At 39.2% G+C, this 20122-nt stretch overlaps 1 protein-coding gene and 1 long non-coding RNA gene across 2 annotated transcripts in view; one reads left to right on the top strand and one right to left on the bottom strand.

Moving 5' to 3' along the window:
- Positions 1–20122, bottom strand: part of UPP1 (uridine phosphorylase 1) — a 110913-nt gene that overhangs the window by 27988 nt on the left and 62803 nt on the right. The gene's annotated exons all lie outside the window — the stretch shown is intronic.
- LOC130609622 (uncharacterized) lies at positions 1282–6726 on the top strand. The gene is made up of 3 exons (XR_008974828.1): positions 1282–1352; positions 4880–4920; positions 6503–6726. It is a non-coding gene; the product is annotated as an uncharacterized LOC130609622 (long non-coding RNA).

Below are 20122 nucleotides of genomic sequence, written 5' to 3'. Positions count from 1 at the left end.
CCATCGGCTCCGCCCGCGGGGGGCCAGCTGCGAGCTGCCCGCGCGTCCCAGTGCGGTGGCGGAAGGGTGGGGTGTGTCCCGAGCAAGGGGAAGCGTGGCGCCCGCACCGCAGCGGCGTTCACGGGAGGGTCGAGGTCTTCTGTTTTTCCCATGCGTGCAGTGTGTCTTCAAGTGCTGGGGTGGGTGTGCAGGGCAGGAGCGCAAGGGCGGCCTGAGAGCGTCTGAAGGTGGTGGAAAGCAGCAGCCGTCTCTTCGGTCTTCTCATGAGTGCCAGAACCAGGCCTTTTGTCTCTGCAAAATTAGGAACAAGGCCATTTTCGGTGCCTTAGAGGGAGTCCAAAGCAGTTGCCTAGGTCTTAGTAATTTATAGAGCTTAGGACATTTGTGTATTGTGCTCTGCTGTATGGGTTATGACCCTGAGCTGTCTGGGTTTTCCTTTTGACCCAAACTAGAAGGACACGGATGTTTCCTCTCTTGGCAGTTGCCTGGTGTAACCCCAGCTGGCCGCTAAGCACTGCAAAGCCACTTGCTCACTCCTCCTCAGTGGGATGAGGGGGAGAATCAGAAAGGTGAGAGAACTCATGGATTGAGATAACAGTTTAATAGGTAAAACAAGAGCCACTTATATGAGCAAAGCAAAATTATTCACCATTTACCATTGGCAGGCAGGGGTTCAGCCATCCCTGAGAAAGCAGGGCTCCATCATGTGTAATGGTTATTTGGAAAGACAAACACCATCACTCTGAATGTCCTTCCTTCCTTCTTCCCCTAGCTTTATATGCTGCACATGACACAGAATCATAGAATCAGCTTGGTTGGAAAAGACCTTTGAGATCATCAAGCCCAACCTTTACCCCAAGACTGCCAAAGCCACCACTAAACCATGTCACTGAGGGCCTCATCTACACAGTTTGTGAACGCTTCCAGGGACAGAGATTCTACCAATTCCTTGGGCAGCCTGTTCCAATGCCTCTCTGTGAAGAAATTGTTCCTAATATCCAATCTAAACCTTCCTTGGCACAGCCTGAGGCCTCTTGTCCTATCAGTTGTTACTTTGGAGAAGAAACTGACACCTATCATTGTGGAAGTTCAGTATAAAACTCCAATTTGAATTCTTCAACCCCAGTTAAAAATATCCAGTCCTTTACATTATGTTACAGGTTGCAAGACCTTGCTGGCACCAGTTACCAGTATGCATTTTTTACACATCAGGTAAGCTGCTTTCCTCTCAATGGACATCATATGGTATGGAATATCCCTTTGGTCAGTTGGGGTCAGCTGTCCCAGCTGTGGCTCCTCCTGACTCCTTGTGCACCCCTAGCCTAGAAGAGCAGAAAAGGTCTTGGCTGTGTGTAAGCATTGCTCAGCAATAACTAAAACATCTCCGTGTTATCAACACTGTTTTCAGCACAAATCCAGAACACTGGATTACTAGCTGCTACGAAGAAAATTAACTCTATCCCAGCCTAAACCAGCACATTCTCCACCCTTTATCCCATACTGTTTACATCATGCTCAGGTCCCACACTGTCCAGTTATTAACCATCACCACTCACTAACCACCACTCCTCATCCTTTGATATAGTACAAAGATAGCATTCCTTTGTCTATGGAACGCACCTGTAAAATGTCCTTAAAGTGCTCTTAAATGTATACAAAACGTCCACTGAGTTCATGTAGTCCGTGACTTGGGGCTCCATTATGGTGGTCACTCAGGACAAGGGATGTGGTGTTTTGTGTGGAGTTACTTGGCACCAAAGCCAGCTCAGTTCAGGTCGCTGCACTTGCACTGGTTCTTGTAAGACTTGTCCTCCAAGAAGATGATCTTTGGGGTGCCTTCCAACCTGGTGTTCTACAATTCTATGATATGTACCAGGTGCAGGTGGAGCAACTCCGCTACATACATTTACTCCCTTAATGCATGTTTTGAACAGTCCAACTATTGTCCATGTGGTATTGTCTAAATAACTAGAAACATTAAAGTTACCACAGGAGGTCACTGTTGTGCAGTATATGTGTTTATCTGGTGGCGATCATTCCACTTTTGATAATATGATGTCAGCAATTTACAAAGGACAGGCAGTGACTGAACTCTTGACCTAGGAAAGGAGCATATACCATTGCCAGTAACACTTTAAACCCATGCTTGCTGGTAAACCAGCACCTTTAGGTGTAGCATGTAAGGCCACTGTCAAAGGTGAGTACTGTATCATCATGAAATTGTATCTGGCTTAACTAAGGAGAGTAAAATTACTGAAGTTGTGGCACATATAGAAATGCCCATTGAGTACATGAAGCCTCCTTGTTCTTCTAGCCAGGATGCCCGAATTCAACCCGTCAACCTGATGGTCTCTGATTTACTGACAGGAGCGCTCAAAAAATACAGTGTAAACAGCAAGGAATGGCTGCTACTGTATTTGTAGCCAAAGAACCTGTAATAATTGAGCAAATAAGAAGTTATGGTCAATTAGCAGAGCTCTGTGCCATGGTATTAGCTCTTAGAAATAGAGCACAGGCCATATATACTGATTCCTATGCTGTATGGCATAATGCTATACAATAGCTAGAAAATTGGGCAAATTCCCCATATATCTCATATATAGAAAAGCAAATATTGAGATCAAATATAAGATATTGACAACTCTCATCTTGTTACTATAGGGCATGTAGCGGCACACTAGGAAATGATGGTATTTGCCTAACCATTCAGGACTCAAGGCTTTTTTTCTGCTTTGATTGCTGAATGGCTGCATGAATGATTTGGACATACTGGAGCATGTGACTTGCATCAGCATGCCAGAAGGTGAGGTTGTTTAATTACTAAGAAGCAAGCAGATAATATAGTGATAACCAGTGCATTTGATCATTAAAAAAAGGATTCTCTTGCCTAAAATCAACGACGAGCAAACCTTAGGGCAGGGGAAGTCCTTTGGCATGTACCTCTGAAGGGTGGAAATTTATTATGACCACAGCTGAAGTAATGAGTGGTTTGGATAACGTTTACCTTGCACACACTACATCCAGACTGCAAACTTTAAAACCTGCATAGTTAGGGATCTTTCCACGGCATTAAGAACAGTTGGATTGGGCACAGGAACATTGGATTCTATCAACTTAGAAATCACTAGTAATAAAGTGTCCAGGCTAGGACCATTAAGCCATAATTGTCAGACTATGGACATAATAAATGGAAAGGATGCAGCTACCAATACTTTGACTATTAGCCTAACTGCCTGGAAAAAACTCCAGAAGATTTTCAAGGATATATATGCTGGTGTTTACAAATTTGTATCCAATACCAGCACTACCATTGCTTCTGTTACCATGCAAATCTTTATTATAAATGAAGATGAAAAACAAACCAATTGGATCAATAGTGGGAATTCTGCTATGTTAGGAACTCTATTATTTTATTTGTGCCAGTATTGTAAAATCCATTTTATCAAAGCTTAGGGGTAGCAAGTGAAAGTAGTCTGTTAAATGGATCTATTTATCACTGCACCATAAACAGGGAAAGTAAAGAAAAATCCATTTACCAGTATGGTCCACTCCTCATTATTTTAGCTAATAGAATATGGATGGCTACCAGTTCAAGGGACCAAATGCATGAATAACAAAGGTAATCTAATCTGTGTTCATGGTTGTAAAATGGGGAAACCGTGAACGCTTAGTAATACAAGACACTTGTAAGAATAATATGATCTCAGGTACCTGCTGTTTAGGCTAAGAGTATGATAATTCCATTGTTGTACTTCAGTGAAAATTGGGTTATATATGTATTGGTTTTGTTTTGTGATGGTCTGTGTTATGACAGAATGACTTCAGAGAACCAAAAACCTAATTCATATTGCTGCTGGAGGAATATTGGCCTACAACTTAGACAGGACCCTTAGGACCAATATGGAACATGGTACATTCTCAAACTGAAGAACTTGAAATTTTAATCACCAAGTATAAAAAAGCAATTGCTTATCAAAACCAGGTTACTATTCCTATCAGGTATGATACTGACCAAATTGTCAAGACTGCAACAGGATTTGAACAAACTTCTAGACATCATTAATGTGACATTTTTATGAGTTATGCACCATCTGCAACCGGCATAATACGTCTTATGTTGCAACTTACACTCATTGTATTTTATTAATTTTCTATTAATATATTTATATATCCAGATTTATTGCTGACATCACCATGCTGAAATTATGTTACCTAGGAACAAACCATAATACTAGATTTCCATGAGAGTGCTCAAAGCTTTCCCTTATGCTCACCTTCAGTGAGGCAAGACTACCTTCTCTCACAGAGGCATGGGATTTACATGTGTCATTCAGAATCTTCTACATGACATTGCTGGCACTCCATTGACTGTTATTTTGTTGAGTAAGGGATAGGTTTTCATTCAATTGTTCCTGTCCTCTAAGTATGGCTTACCTATAATAGGACACAAGTATTTATAGGGAGCTGACACCTCTAATGGTTCTATGAAAATTGTCATTGTATGTTGACAATAAAAAAGAACTTCTGGTTTTGTCAAGCTTTGATGACAAGCTATGGCTTGCTTTCTCTTCTGTAAAATCCCATAACATTAAACATAATAATTTATTAGTGCAAAGAGAAAAGATGAGAGGAATGGAAGAGCTTTACATTTCTTAACTTCATTTCCTATTTTTGTACTGGGTGGTTTACTGAGAGATATCAGCTTTCACTGAACAAAAAAAATTTCCTTCCTTTGAGAGACTGGATTCATGTCATCATACTGTTTCTTGCTTGACAAGTGTATATTAACTTAAATGGTTTGTTTCATCTGCTCCTTCTGGTGCCTTTGTGTTAACACCAAGTGATGATTAAGAAAGGTCTCTTTTGTATTTTCTTCGAGCTTTAGAAGTCACGATCACAGACATACTGTATGGTAATAAGGTATATGATTTCAACACTTTTTTTTTTCCAACAGAAAGAATGAGAGAGTTAGTCATATGCTAACCACCATAATTAATCTCAATAGAAACACTACAGAAAAGCATAGTCAGACTCTCAATTTCCCATACATGTGTCTGGTTTTTTTTTTTGTGGTGTCTTAAGCCATTCATTATTCAAGTTTCTCTTTTTTATATGATATATTTTTTTATGCAGTCAGGTGAAGGAAAGCATGTCAGTTTTCTGTGCTGCGTAGTATTCCCAAGAGAAATTATATAACTTATCAAATTATTTGCAACAAGCACTTTTTCTTTAGAATTAAGTCTACAGTGTCATTGGGGTTTAGCACAGGAAGTGATCACTCCAGAGCCAGTTACTTTGCACCAGTTTTGACTCATACTATTCATTGCCAAAGTAAGCAGCATAGCCTTACTGAACATCACTGGGAGTGAACGATGGTGTGGTATGTCTGCAACAGCCCTTATGGCTGTCCTGATATGAGTAAACTAAAAGAAAGAGTGACCCTGGAACCTATTAACTGCCATTACTTTGGTCCACACTCTGTGCTACGTGTAACTAGCATTAGCTCTTTATTAATGTGATATTTCCCTTCCTGCAGCTTGGAAGTTAGCAAGGGTGACAAGTTATTGGGACAGGCTTCCCAGGGAAGTGGTGTAATCACCATCCCTGGAAGTGTTAAAAAACACGCAGATGAGGACCTTAGTGACATGGTTTAGTGGTGGACTTGGCAGTGCTGGGGTAAAGGTTGGACTTGATGGATGATCTCCCAGGCTTAGGGTCTGAACTGGGCCATGTGGAGCCTACTGGGAGGGGAAGATTGCCCCTGAGAATTGGTGGGTGGGTGTCTGATTCAGGCATCATCAGCAGTTGAGTCAGCAGGGAGTGACATCATGGGCCCAACGTCAGCTATGGCAGGTGAGAGAGACTTGCAGGTACATCTGTAACAAGCATGGGGTTATATTCTGTGAACACCAACTTGCAAGTGGGGTGTAGCTGTCTTGTTGGGAGTCTGTGACAGTGAATTTACCAGCGGAGCCGTCTCACACCAAGTTGACTTTTGGGTTTAACAAAGGTCTCAGCCATGTTTAATTTACCAGCATAGACAGTTGCTCACATGACTCTAACACAAACTTCATCTCTCCGTCACTGCTTATCTGCTCAATTCATAGCATGTAACTGTGCCAAGGAGATGTGACTGTGCCACTTCATGCTGTAAAAGAGAGCTCTGAGCCATGCATGACTATCTCAGTTAAACACTCTTTGTGAGGACACATCTGAACGCCCACACTATACAACTTTGTTGAATAGTGTGGATGTTGAAATTAAGCTGATGCACAGCAGAGACAGCTTTTGCTGGGTGAGCTCCCTGACAGCAGGAGCTTGTAAAGAGGTTATCACCTACATTTTGGTGTCTGAGAAGAGATTGCAGGTAGTGCCTGGGACACTATATGCTTATTGGTATTCAGATTGTACCTTAATTACATTTTTTGTTATCTAAGATTAAACATTTTCTGCTTCACTTTTTCCTTTTAAATGAGCTTGCTCAATCACTCCTTTGTTTCAGCTGCTGCGGATTTTGACTGGTGCAACATATAATCATCTCAAAGAAGTCTACTGTTCTTCTGGTTGAGTGAGATTCAGGCAGAAAAGCTTAAGCAGTCATAGCAAAATGATCAAGTGTAAATATGCTTATTTTTGGTTTGCACAGGAGGAAGAACTCAACTTTCTGTTAAGCTTTAAAATTTGTTCCTTCTGCTCCATACCCAAATAAAAGTTTCTGGATATTAAGATTTTCCTATTTTTTTCCTATCTATTCAAGTTAGTCTAATTAAAAATATAGTACCCTCTCTTAGTTCTCAAGAACTTTTCTGATCTTTGACTAACACCCAACTACAAAATTCCCCAAGAATTGTGTTTAGGTTGCATCTACAAAAAAACATACAGTGTTTATTTGCCAGTTCTAAAAGCCTACATGGACATAAATCCAAACTTTCTTGAGATTATCTCACAGGAAGGTAGAAATTTCGAAGTCTATAAACCTTATTTGAAGCTGCTGTAGCCCACTTTTGGTTTGGGTGAAACAGCATGCCCACACTGGAAGATCTGAACTACAGGATTCTCTCCAGGAAACACATTTCTAAAGCTTTAATGATAAATGCTGTCAGAGTTTTGAAATATTTTTAATGAATCATTCAGTGCTACATATTGGCCTCCTCTTTCCAACTGAGTCATAAATTTCAGTAGGAGGAAGTATGGGAAAAATTAAATCTTATGAGCCCCTTTTGCCTTTCTCTGATGATTGGTCTACTGATTATCAGAATTAATTAAAAGCCTGCTAGCAGGAATTGAATTTGGCAATCAGAAAAGGGCAGCTATCATCAACTTCAATGGTAATTGCAATAATGAGAACATACAGAAAAGGCCCTTGGTGCCAGATACAATGGGTAGATGAATCTCAGGTGTCAAGCTTCAAAATTACAAATGAGAAAACATCTGCTTAGTTGCTAACTGAACTTAAAAACATCTGAAATTCAGCAGTCAACTCCCAGAGAAGTTGCAGGTTCTATATATGCTGCATCTGCTAAAGTATCTCCTGGCTAAACTGAGTCGGGATGCTGAAAATAGAGTAGCAGCAAAGTCCCAAGTTATGTCCAGTTTTCCCTAAGACAGTGGTGTCTGTGGGCATCCTTCTGTCATGAGTGTGTGGCTTGGACACTCGTTAGAGATGCTGAGAGTACCCTTTGCCCATAAAAGCAACAAAGTCTCACAGCTGCAAAGACTAGGTATATCCATAGGTAAATCATATGTATTAGCAGAAGATAATGCAAAATTCGTGGAGCCCTCAGGACAACAAGCAAGAATAGCTCTAGGTCTGTGATCTCTAAGACAATTATATGCTAGACAGCTTTAGAGTGAGCACAGAACAGAGAAGCTTTAGCAGAGATGAGAATCCAGAAGTCCCACTGCTCGGCAAATGATTGAGGGCAGTGAGTCGCACGATTTCAGCCTTCCTTGTCTCTGAATCACTGAATCAGTGCTTGAACTGTGTCTATGGGAGAGGTATTCAGGAGCAGTGCTGGCACTTTTAGCAATCCCTCTTGAAAAGGAAAAAAAAAAGGAGAGAAAATAAAGGAGGGGGAAAAATGAATTGCTCTTCTGCAGACTGTCAGGTGCCTTATGCTGTGGAGAAAGACGCTGTGTTCATTCCGTTATTAACTTTAAACAGTTCCCTAGTCAACATGCTGGATTTTGGGATATTTTCTGAATTGCCTAATTCTCCTTGTGCAATGCACAGGGATCACAAGTACATAACTGATAACTTATATTTCTATTGTTGCATCTAAATCCAAATTCCTACAGCCATAGCTTCATTTCATTGCCTCTTTGTAATCTTCAGAGTATAGAATGCATCATTTAGTAGCATGAAAGATCTAAGTATATCGCATCCCTGTATTATCTTCAAAATATTTGTGTACTCTCAGGCAAACAGAAGTTATACACACAAAAAAAAAACCTGCAGGGAAAAATTCACACTCTAAAATGTCCAACTGCTTCTAAAGTAACATCCTGTAAGAGCTCATATAAACACTAGAGAGCAAAATGATGCCAGTAAATTCTATGTGGTGGCTCACAATTGGGAAGGTTTTAGAAGTTCTTCAGATTTTGTTTTCCGTTGATCATGTTCAAATACAATCCTTTCAATAACATGGCTGCAATAACTCAAAAAATGCTTCAAGGAATCTTATTTACTTCTGTCATTCATTTTTTGCATCTTTTGTTAGTGTAGCCTATATTTTTATTTCTATGTTCTTGATGAATATTCTTTTCCCCCATAACAGATAAATCTAGAGAATTTGATACAGAAAAAGATAGAAAAAATCTATTAAATTTCCTGAAAGCAAATTTTTATTTGCCTAGAATGATATTGCTACACAACATGTTCCTTTTCTGTGATTCAGAAGCTCATGTGAATCATCCATGATTTCAAAGGCAGTCCCAAGAGCAAAGTCAAGGAAATATTTTGGCACCATTTAGCACTGCTCTGTCCTTTGAGTCCTAGATGAGACAAAAACAGTAAAAAGGAACACAGCAAATGAACGCCCTTGGAATGAATAAAATGGCATGCATTTATGTCGTTTATTTAATATCTTGAATTTTAATGATACTACCGAGAATGAGATTCCCTTTACTTTTGTAATTATAAAGGAGAGCAGATGGTGAAGGCTTAGATTAAAGTGTTAATTAAAACAGCTTACACAGCCAAGCCTCTGCTTGAATAAAGTACATCAGGAAGATATAAGACATGAGTGAGTGCCCAATTCTAGTGAATTATTCTTAAATAAAGCTATCTTGGAGCAAATTCATCAGAGATACTTAACATCATGTCAGTGAAATGTGTTTGCCCTGAACTCATGAAACAAGCAGTAGACTACATGTTCTAAATGTATGTTTCTAGAAGTGCAAACAAGTCTGAAAGTGAAAACAAGTCTAGAAGTGAAAACAAGCCTAGGTTCACTAGAAGGATTTATATAACTGATTGTCTTAGTAGGCATTCAAGTAAAACAAATGGACCTTCAAAACCTAGAGCTTCCTATACATTTGTTGGCAGGCACATGCAGGATAACTTCTGTGTGGGCTATGTGGAACTGAAGGAATGCCAATACACCCTTGGGATTCATATCGTTAATTCATATAGGTGAGTCAACACAAGAGAATGGTTCGGAGATAGTGGCTAAGCCTCCCATCTTCATAAAAAAATAGTCTGAGTGTAGCAATTGTCAGTCTGCTGCATTCAGCTGTTGGAAGAACTCAGACTGATTACAGAAGACCCAGTCTTAGTGCATTTTTTGCTTGATTTGGGACAGAACTCCTTAGGTCAGCAGCAGCACATCATAGCCACCTAGATACTTTATAATCGGGTATGAAGCTGTTCACTGGAGCAAGGGCTAGAAGCCAGTTGCCCATATAGCCTTTTAGCTGATCAGTGGACTTCTGTCTCATTTCATTCTCTGAGCCAGTACAGTTTCAATTGAGCTGTAAAAAAAATAAAAGGCAATCAAAGAGAGGAATAACAGGTGTCTTTTTAATATTTGGTTTAGTTTATTTAATCTGATAATATCCATTCTGCTTTAAGACTTCAGCAAATGAAACTAAACAATAGCAATAAAATGGTTTATGACCTTTCTTTGCACCCAGGCACAGTCATTCGATGTTTGTTTTAAACATAAATTTGTTCCAGGGGAGCCTCACCTCTCATGTTCTGTGCTTCCACAGTTTTTCAACTTACCAAAATGCATTGCCTTTTGGAACTTTAGTCCAAGATCTGATACTTGCAAAAACTGAGACACATCTTATTCATTTTCTCATATGCCTAAGACTGTGTTAAATATTAAGTATAGCTGAAAATGAAAAATTCAGCATAAGCATGGTATCAGTCAAACTATGTGAGAAATTGACTTAAAATATGCTTGACACCTCTTTCTAATATGAAGTTGAGAAAGTTTTCAGTAAATAGAGGTGTATGTAAAAGAAACCTTTGATTTTTACTTGCTATGAAGAATTTAATCTTTTCATTGGAACTTTTTGGCAAACTATTTCCAAACATATTTACTAACTCCTGATAGGGTGAAGTGGTCAGAAAATCCTAATCTGTCTGTATATCTGCTCTTGGAGAACATGACAGATGGGTGAAAATGTTGCTGATGCAATATCATATGGCCATCCTCAGAAGACTTCGGGAACAAAATAATGGACTGGGAATGATATAGAGAAATATATCTCCTCTCCCTCAAACTCCTACTGTGTTCCACTGAGTCATCTTTGTCCTAAAATTTCTCTCTCCTTTGAAAATAATGTCCCCGCTACATCAGTTGCTGTTTCCTTTCTTCTCCCTTCCTCCACTGGCATTCCAAAATGCTATACTGTGACATCAGAAGCAATGAAAATTCTGACTGGACTGTCCTCTTCAGTTCATTTTTGTGCTCTAAGCAATTTTGAGCTTTGGGTTAAGAGTGGAAGAAAAACATATAGTAACATTGATGAGTGCCATCTTCAGAGCATCAGCACAAGGGAATTTTTTTTCCCTGACAAGGTACTGTAAACATATGTATAGAGCTCTGCTTTTTAAATAGCTTTTATTAAGACAAAAAAGGTGGGGAAGAACAATATCTCTCTCAGTCAGGTACATCACATCTATTTGGTAGGTCTTGGCAGTGAGGAAATGTTAAAGATCACCTCGTAAGAAAAGATGTCCAATGCTTTGACTGCCTTTCTTTAAGGGCTCAGGTTTTCAGACCCTTTTCTGTTCTGAAAGATTACTGAATTATGTGTGTGTTAATAGGTCATGGTTTGTCCTTCCAGTTAGAACTGTTCTTATACCTTGGTTTGCTTAAAAATTGGGTACGGTCTGGAAACATAGCCAGTTAACCAGCTTCATAAATGTAGGCATTTGCTGATCAAAATGTGAGACAAATACGAATTTCTTTTTTTCTTCCCTGTTTCTCATTGTTTGCATATAAGATCTCTGTTATTCTTACAAAATTGCAGAGAGAGGTTCATATGTCAAAAAGATTACTCCTTTCTGGGCAGCGTTCTCCCATCATCTGCCCTTTTTACTTGATGTCATTGAATCCTTGTTCGTCTTGAAGTGCTGAAAAATTCTAGATGAATTCTGGATGGATTGGAAGTTGAGCTATGCTTAATGCTTACATTTGATCCATTTGATCCCTCAGCACAACGATACCCAGGAGTTAACAGATTCCAGGCTGGAAGCTTCGGTGTTGAGGCATTATGATAGATCCTGAATGCATCTCAGCCTAATAGAAACAGGAAGGTGATGTGGAGGAGGTGGCTATGGTTCACAGTGGAGGACAACCGAGAGAAGCACAGGAGAGGAAGCATTCTTTCTGGTTAAGCACTTTAAAACAATTTCATTGTTTGAAAACAACCTACCTGGTTTTTCTTGTGAAAGAATACAATTCAGACCATGTGTAAGATGGAGAGCTGCATTTTCCCTTCAAGCTGTTTTCTTCTCCCCCATGTACTTTGATGAAGTGCTCTGATGTTACTTTCTTACAGCATTCACCCTCCTGTAACAAGCTACAGTTATGAGTAACTCATGCTGGATTTTGCCTGAGCACTAGGAATGCTTTTGAAATGTTACAATCATTGTCAAAAAGTAGCTAGATCCCAGATTTTAATAGGGGTTTATAATGAATGAGTACAAATTGGAAGCCCCTTCTATTTTAAAATCTCAAAAACTCAACAACACGTTTTTTGCAATAACATCAAGTATCCATGTGAAACAGAATAGTCTACCTTCTACATGTTAGAAACTGGGAAGGAGGTTGTTTATCCTACTACATCCTTTCATTCCCAAAAGAAGTCCCTACTGTCCCTTTCAGATTGTAAGCAAGAATTTGACTATTATGATTCTAGTAACTTCTAATTTCTAAACAAATTTCTCCTACCTGGTCTTCTGCACATTCAAGGCTGCTCAGAGCAAATTAAGTGTTGCAAGGAAAAAAATCTGAGATATTACCAGATGACTTGATATGAAGACTTTTTGTACCGTGTGATTGATTTTTTTTTTTTCTCTCCTTTTTCTACAGAACCAAGCAAGATCACAAAAAGCCACTTTGGACCAGTATTACTGGTCCGTTATCACAGGGAAAAATCGATGTATGTGCACCCAAAAGTGAAAAGGCAAGGAATCGCAAGTGCATTTCAGCCACAAAACACCAGCTGTTAAACCTAATAAACCTAAATCTCACCTGATGATTCTATTTCACCTTATAATGGGAAGAAATACAATATTAAAAGATTGTAAGTTACAGATTTATTGCAGTTCATTCAACCATTGCTTCATGCCGTTATTTAGCATCCAGTGATAACATGGTTCATGCAGGCTTAGCGTGTAAAGAATGTTCTTCCTCTTTCTTTGTTTATTGAGAACCAAAAGCTGTACAATACTTTGATCTTCCATCTGATCTCTACAACATCATCTGCAAGTCTGGATGACGTAACAAAGCCCCCTCCATAGCCCTTGTCTCCTCACTTTGTCAAAAGCAGACATCAGAATCAAGTCACCTGATTGTTAGAGTTTGGTTTTAATCCACATTGCCACAAAGAAACTGTATCCATTAAAAAAAAAAAATTGATTCTTCTTTTAATGAATAAAACCTTAGAATTAGGAATGTAAAAACGTAACTTGAGCCATATTTTAAGTACAGATTTGAAAAATAAATTCTTGATACCAATATTACTTCACAGAAAGCTAAGAAGAAAGCTAAAGACTTACAGAAGGCATGGAAAGTAGTGAGTATGAAGGAAATTAGAAGTTTACTAGCAGAGATCTTCAAAGAATATTCTATTTTCATAATGATCTTCATCCTGGTCAACCAGAGAGAAGAGCAGGATGAGGCTGTTGGTTGTGTTTGTGTTTGCATGTGTGCTGGGTGTGTCTGCCTGTACTGATCTCTGAGGACAGCCATATATATATATAAGTAACCTATGAATGTGTGTATGTGTGTGCATGCTTACTGGGAATCCATGCTGAGTCTCACTGCAGGTTGGACCTGGGGCATGCCACTGCAGGAGCCTCACCTTGCTGAAGCTGCTGGATTCAGCCACTCCAAATTCTGGATTCCCAGTGGAATTTGGAAAAATTTATTTGTTCAGATTACATGATAGAATACCAAAGGGATTATAAAACACATCATGTCCCATGAAATAGCTGATCAGAGAGGATCAGAGGATCAGGGGTTAGCTGGTTTAGGCAGGTAACTGCATACACAGGCTGTTCCAAAATACACTAGAAGAACAGGCTATTACCTCAGGAGGAAGAGAGAAGAAAAGAAAAAAAACAATGCTGACAAAAAAATAGTGTGACCAGTTTGAACAGGTCACACAAGTCATTTTGGACCAAACCTAAGTCCCAAATAGATTTAATTCCTATGTAGCTTAAAGAGACTATCTGGTGGGCACATCCTTTACAGTCATGTGTTGAGAAATACTTGTGTTAACCAGAAGGAGTAAATATAATATACACACCTTGAGCAAATCCTACTTTTAGTCATAAAGGAAATATGGAATATGAACCCACCAAATGAGTGTGTTTTTAGAATGAGATTGCTTGTGCTAACATTATAAAGCCAGGGGTACCTGGTATGGTGCTTTTTTTCCAGTAGAAGACATGCTATGGGCAAGTATAATACTCTTTTCCCATTTGTATTAAAATCATACCACCTCTTAATGATCTCTGTGTTATTATTAGCATGGATTGTCATCATTTCATGGTCTTTGATTGGGTAGAATGTGAACTGATCAATGCTTTGCAATAAAATTAGGCAGTGCTGTGCAGAATTTCATTACATTCTCTGATTAACTTTTATTACAGTAATTTTGCAACACCAACACAAAGTGTTGCACAGTTTGATAGGTCTCCTTTCCTTTCCATGATAAGTGTACCAGGGAATGTTTTGAGGACTTACAGGATCACACTTCTCAAGGGATTTTAAAGATCGTTTTGCTTCCTCTGATCTCAGAAAATGTTTGCTAAAAGTAGCAATTGTGCATATAACCAGCACTTCTTTTATCTCATCTACAGTACTAATTTAAGTTTAATACCATTACAGGAAATTTATGCTTTTGAAACTCCTATCTCCAACACATAGAATCATTGCAAAACTTGCATATTCCATATGTTAATTGCTTTCAGTAAGCCACAAAATGCTTGCTCCTTGTTCACTGAGATACTTCAACACCTGCCAAATGCTTGAACATGAATACAAGTAATTTTTACTGGTTAGAATTTTGGGTTTTAAATTTACCCACTGTGTTTCTGTCAATATATTTCAGTGCAGCATTTCAACAGAATATATTGACTGTAATATGTACGTTCAAACACATTGATCTCTGATTCTTCTGCAGTTAAGATTTCCTCATCCCTCTAGCTGGTCTTAATGTTTCTGATATCTGTATTCTCTAGGGCATGGTTAGAACCCCTTCATCTGTAATATTTGAACAAGAAATTCCTTTTCCAAATCTCTAGTCTATAAAGCTTATAATCAGTGAGTTGAGCTCAGATTCAGATACCCATATAGCTTCTGTTGAAATTATTCAATCAGAATTTTATATTCAAAATATTATGGATATTGAGACTTCTTTCCCTAATTTGCATTCCTTTGTTTTGCCTGAGATCAACAGTGATAAGGAGAAGGGTGGAAATGGCTGCTCTCACTAGAAGCTTTCTCTCAAGCAGGTCAGGAATCTGCCTGGTGGGGAGGTGGAACTAGATAATCTTTAAGGTCCCTTCCAACCCAAATCATTCTATGATTCCATGATTCTGTGATTATTTTCATTAGATAACTGTTCATAGATTCTTAGTCAGCCAGATATAAACTTTGGACTTTTGGTCTGTGCCCACATGATTTTGGTATCTCTGTTATGCTTTCCATTGTTCCTTATTAGTATTTATACCTTGGACTGAATCTATAACATAATGGTCGGGGACAATGCTAAAAAAGGGAAAATGTGAGCTTCTGTTTGATTGGTAAACCTAAGGTCAAAAAGGGCTATCTGCCCAGAATGTGTGTGACATGAATGTGATGGATTCCTAACTATTCTATGATTCAAGAAATACCGGACTTTAAGAGGGGATAATATACTCAAAAGCACTCTGCTTTGTTAATCTGCAGTGTGTGTCTGATGACTAGGCTTCTGAGGCCTTTATCCACTAGGATCTGTCACCTTCTTCAGGAGTCCTTGTTACCCCTTTGGGGGGGGAATACTTTTCATTCCATTCCAAACAAATTATTTGTGATTATCCTTTTGATTATGACTACTTTTTAAATCAGTTCAGTAATCTATACGATTCCTCCTGAAGTATGCATGCAAGTGCCTGAACTGAAAGTAACTGAACTGAACATGGTAAACAGCTGCACATGGTATGAGAAATTTATGGACATAACAAGAATCATGGTGGGAAGGAGATGTTGTGGTTTAGACCAAAAGCTACAAGAGCACTGTAGAGGGGTGGCTGGCTTTCACCAGGCAGGTAGGGGGGAAGTTATGCGAAAGGGTTTGGTATTCCTAGGGGAGTCTGTGTGTATATTGAGAACATGCACCCAATTGCACTGCGATCTCCAGGGAGCCACCCCAGGCTGGCACTACCACCCAAGGCTGGAGGTATACCCAGGGCCCCTGTGCCCTCACAAGCTGAGAGGGAGGATTGTCCTGCATACCATACGTGCAAAATAGGTTTTTTCCCTTTCTGTTTCCTATAGCAAACACATGCAGATACAATAGGCATGCAATTAAAGAACACAGGCTGTGGGTGCGCAGAGTTATAATTTTAGGTGTGAATGATACAGGCAATAATATGTTCTGCAGTTGACTTCATGTCCATTGGGGATTGCACAGATGTAAAACTCTTAGCAGGTGCAAAAACCAAGGTAAAATGGTCCGATTAAAGGGCAAAATAATATGATGAGTTTTGAAAAACTTTTGTTATTACTGAGGCAGTAAGAAAAGGCCTGGATATTTTGAAAATGCAAAATGCTTCAGTGTATTCAGATGTGTTTTGCTGTGCTACAGGTTGGCAGTTACCATGGTGTTCTGGATGTGAATAACTTGCCCAAGAAAGTAATTTCTGGCTGGACATCAGGTGGTTATAGCCCTGTTGCTGATTTCTGTTTTGTTTATTTGAGTGCAATATGTGCAGACAAGTTCGGGTGCATGGTCTTTGAACTGGCCTAATTGTAGTATATTTGTCCAAAAAGCACTTAAACACATATGCAGCTGTGGATCAGTAAGAACTATGCTGAGTGCCAATTTAAAACTCAGTGTGCTACTGCCGCACTTATATGGGGAGGAATCACAAAGGCGAAAAGAAAGCAAGGTAATGAGTGTTATTTTCTGCTCTTTGGCATGAATAGTCATTTGTGTGTTAGTCTCCAAATTGCAGACCTGAAAGACTGAACAAAATAACTTTTATAATGATTCTGAATGCATGTTTGAGACAGGAAGACATGTAACCAAATGCAACCCTGGGATGAGCCTGGAGCTGGAGATATCTTGAGAATTTAGGAGTAAAGAACAGCCTCTGTTAAGAGACCTATGGGCACAAAATGTGGAGATGCAGCAAACGCTTTCAAAGGTTGCAGGGGCTATTTTATAACAAGTAGTTGCTAAAGGAAAAGTAGATCTCATCATTCAGGATCTGAGTGCTAAAACTAAGCTTCTGGATTAACAGTTTCTTTGCATTTTTGTTTAGTATAACATTTAACAAACTCCACCAGGTTGTGGGGAATAACTGCTCTAAAGAGTATTTCCTCACCCCACACCCCCCTTTTTATACGTTGTGATTAAAAATATGCATTTTGTTGAACTTGATTTTGATGGAATGAAGTTCAGGGACAAGCTGAAGTTCTATTCAAAACTCTTCAGAACATGGCTAAGATTTTTACCCTTCAGGAGAAATTATTTTGCTCGTTGATGATGAGGTGCTAAAATGTTAAGGTCAACCTCAATTATCTATGCGAAAGAGATGGCTAAGCAGCCCACTGTCACAAAGAGGGAATAGAACTGAGAAAGCAAAATGGTGTACAGGTCTTTCCAGTTCATAACCCTGCCAGCTGCATGGCTATGTACAGGTTTGTGTTATTAAGGCACAAAACACAGTGTTTCTCCCTCCGGGAAGCTATTATAGTCAAAGGGATATCTAGACAAATTGATACAGTGGTAGACAGATACCTTGCAAAAGAAACCTTGAGGTCTGTCATAGATCATGGGAGGGGGATTAGAGGGCTCGCTCGTACTCTTCTGTTACACAGTTATTGACAAGACGACTTTGAATGTAATGACTGTTTTTCCAAGGTTTTTGCTCCAGTTATTGTGAAACATAGTGATGTTCTTAATAAGAAAAAAGATACCATTTTCTTTATTACCAGCTACAGAACAAGATTAAGTATCTTAATTAGAGAGAAGTTCACCACTGCAGGACCAGTTGGGGATATGACAGAAAAGCTGTACTGGAGCTGGATAGAGAGCTTTGTTAAATGTATCTCAGCTCTCACAGCTATGTCCCTCCGTGCTGCTCACATAGGGAAAGCTGGCAGGAAGAGATGTACAGCCACACTGACTGGAGAGGCTTAGTGTGTTGGGAAACACATCATGCTGTGTATAAAGGGGGAGAAGTGTGATCATCATCAACACTGCTTGTCGTTTTAGAGAGAAAGCTATCCTTCCTTTTTCTGACTAGGTAAAATTACATCTTAGGCAGGAAAAAGAGAACTTGGGATTTCCTATATGGTACAGTGTTTGAGATGATAGGGGAAAAGAGAACCTCTACCAGAAATGAGGTGTGCATTTACATGGCACAGGACAAGTGCATTTACGTGACATTTAGTACAGCAACAGTTCTTTTCTTATCCTTATTGACCACATAGAACTGGATGAACTTCGCCTGATGAGAGAATTGCAAGAAATTTGTTAAATCTGTGCAGTAAACTTAGTCAAAGAACCAATCTTTATCATCTCAGTGCTGTGAGGCATCCTGAGTACTTTTTTTGTTTTACTGTCTCTTCATCTCACAGAACAACTCCTATCCCCTCTGAGTTATTCAGTGGTGAAATGGCATGCATCTTAGAAGCATGCCAAAGACTGTTTCACATTTCTCAGAAATACATGTGTTTTAGGAGGCCATTTTCCACGGCTTATATTTGTTTAGAATTACACAAACCTGGATCAGCTTGTGGTATTTCTGAATCAGAGGGTTAGTGGAACCTTCCTCAGATCTGTATTTTAAAAAGACACCCCTATGCTAGCACCTGACATCAACACATCATGTTTGCATTCATATGGCAAAAAATTTACAGCTTGTTGGAGGGGCAGGAGGCCTGGATGAGAGTCAAAGGGATTATTCTGAATGCAACAAACTGAAGGGGTAAAGCAATCTGTTTTGACTGTATAAAAAGAACTGGCTCTCTCCACCTGTACTGCAGCTGGCAAAAATGATCTTAGAAAAAGAGAGGCACCAAAAGTACCAACCATGCAGAAGAAAAAACAGGGGGAAATGTGGAAAATAGCCTTTAACTACCTAACCAAAAAGGTTGGCTACCACAGAAAAAGATTTCTCCCCAGCTGATTTAGAAAGCAGATATACATTAGAAAACCTGCTCTCTGTTTTGCTTTTGGAAATTAAAAAGGGTGGTAACAGTGAACTTCAAAAATAAAAAAAAGAAAGAAGGATGTGGTATCGTGTTGTCTGCTTGCAACTTCTGAGCAAAGGATTGCTTGGCAGTTTGTGGCTCAGTTTTTCTGTGTAAGGGTATCTTTTTGCTGATTTCCAGACATCAGAAAACATGGTTATTTTAGATGATGTGATAAACTCTGCTATCAAATGGGAAGAAGATTAAAAGCCATGAGTAAGTGTGGAAAGTATGGAATCTGAGGATCACAGTAATCTTGATGTTATGCGGACAACCCAAGATTTCTTCCATTGTGGAAAAGCACCATCCGTCTTGAACACCAAGCATGCGTTAACCAACACCTTGCACACCCACCATGCAGAAGCTGCCAACTACAGCTTTTGCAAAGCAGACATCTCAGGCCAGCTGAAATTATTCCTAGAAGTTTTTAAGGCCCACATCAAAATGTCTTGTGGATTTCTGGAGATTTCTTTCTTTATTTATTTGTTTGATTGTTTGTTTCACCTAGAGGTACAATGTGCTCTCCCTTACCATTTCTCATGTAGGAATTAATGCAATTAATTTCAAGATGATTCATATGGAAGAGGAAAATAACTTTGGTTTTATTTAGATTTCTAAGTATCGACTTAACTCCATCATACTATTACCCCAATGTGCAAGCACGAAGACTTGTGTCTAAGGGGTCTGACCAGGATCACTTTTCTATCCCCTTGAGCCTTTACCTAGCTCTTTAGTTTCCAGATTCTGAAATATCAGTGATTTCTGCAGTTCCTCAGGAGATTTTTCTGTTCTCTTCTTCTCTCCTGCTGTATAAGGTTTCTGACATACAGACATACAATGGAATGAGAAAAGCTCCCTGAAGTTTGCATGTCTTCAAATCAGGCTACCACTAGGCTAACAATACATGCTTCCTTAAGGGTGTGAGTACAGTCTTTGTTCCCATACTGGTTTCAAGTAAGTATAAGAATTAAGAA

This window comes from Pezoporus wallicus, unplaced genomic scaffold, assembly GCF_028554395.1.
Source record: "Pezoporus wallicus isolate ANWC-B61680 ecotype Strahan unplaced genomic scaffold, APGP_CSIRO_Pwel_v1 contig_6658, whole genome shotgun sequence".
Lineage (NCBI taxonomy): Eukaryota > Metazoa > Chordata > Aves > Psittaciformes > Psittacidae > Pezoporus > Pezoporus wallicus.
The sequence above is the reverse complement of the archived record's forward strand: the minus strand, read 5'-3'. Positions and strand labels throughout refer to the sequence as shown.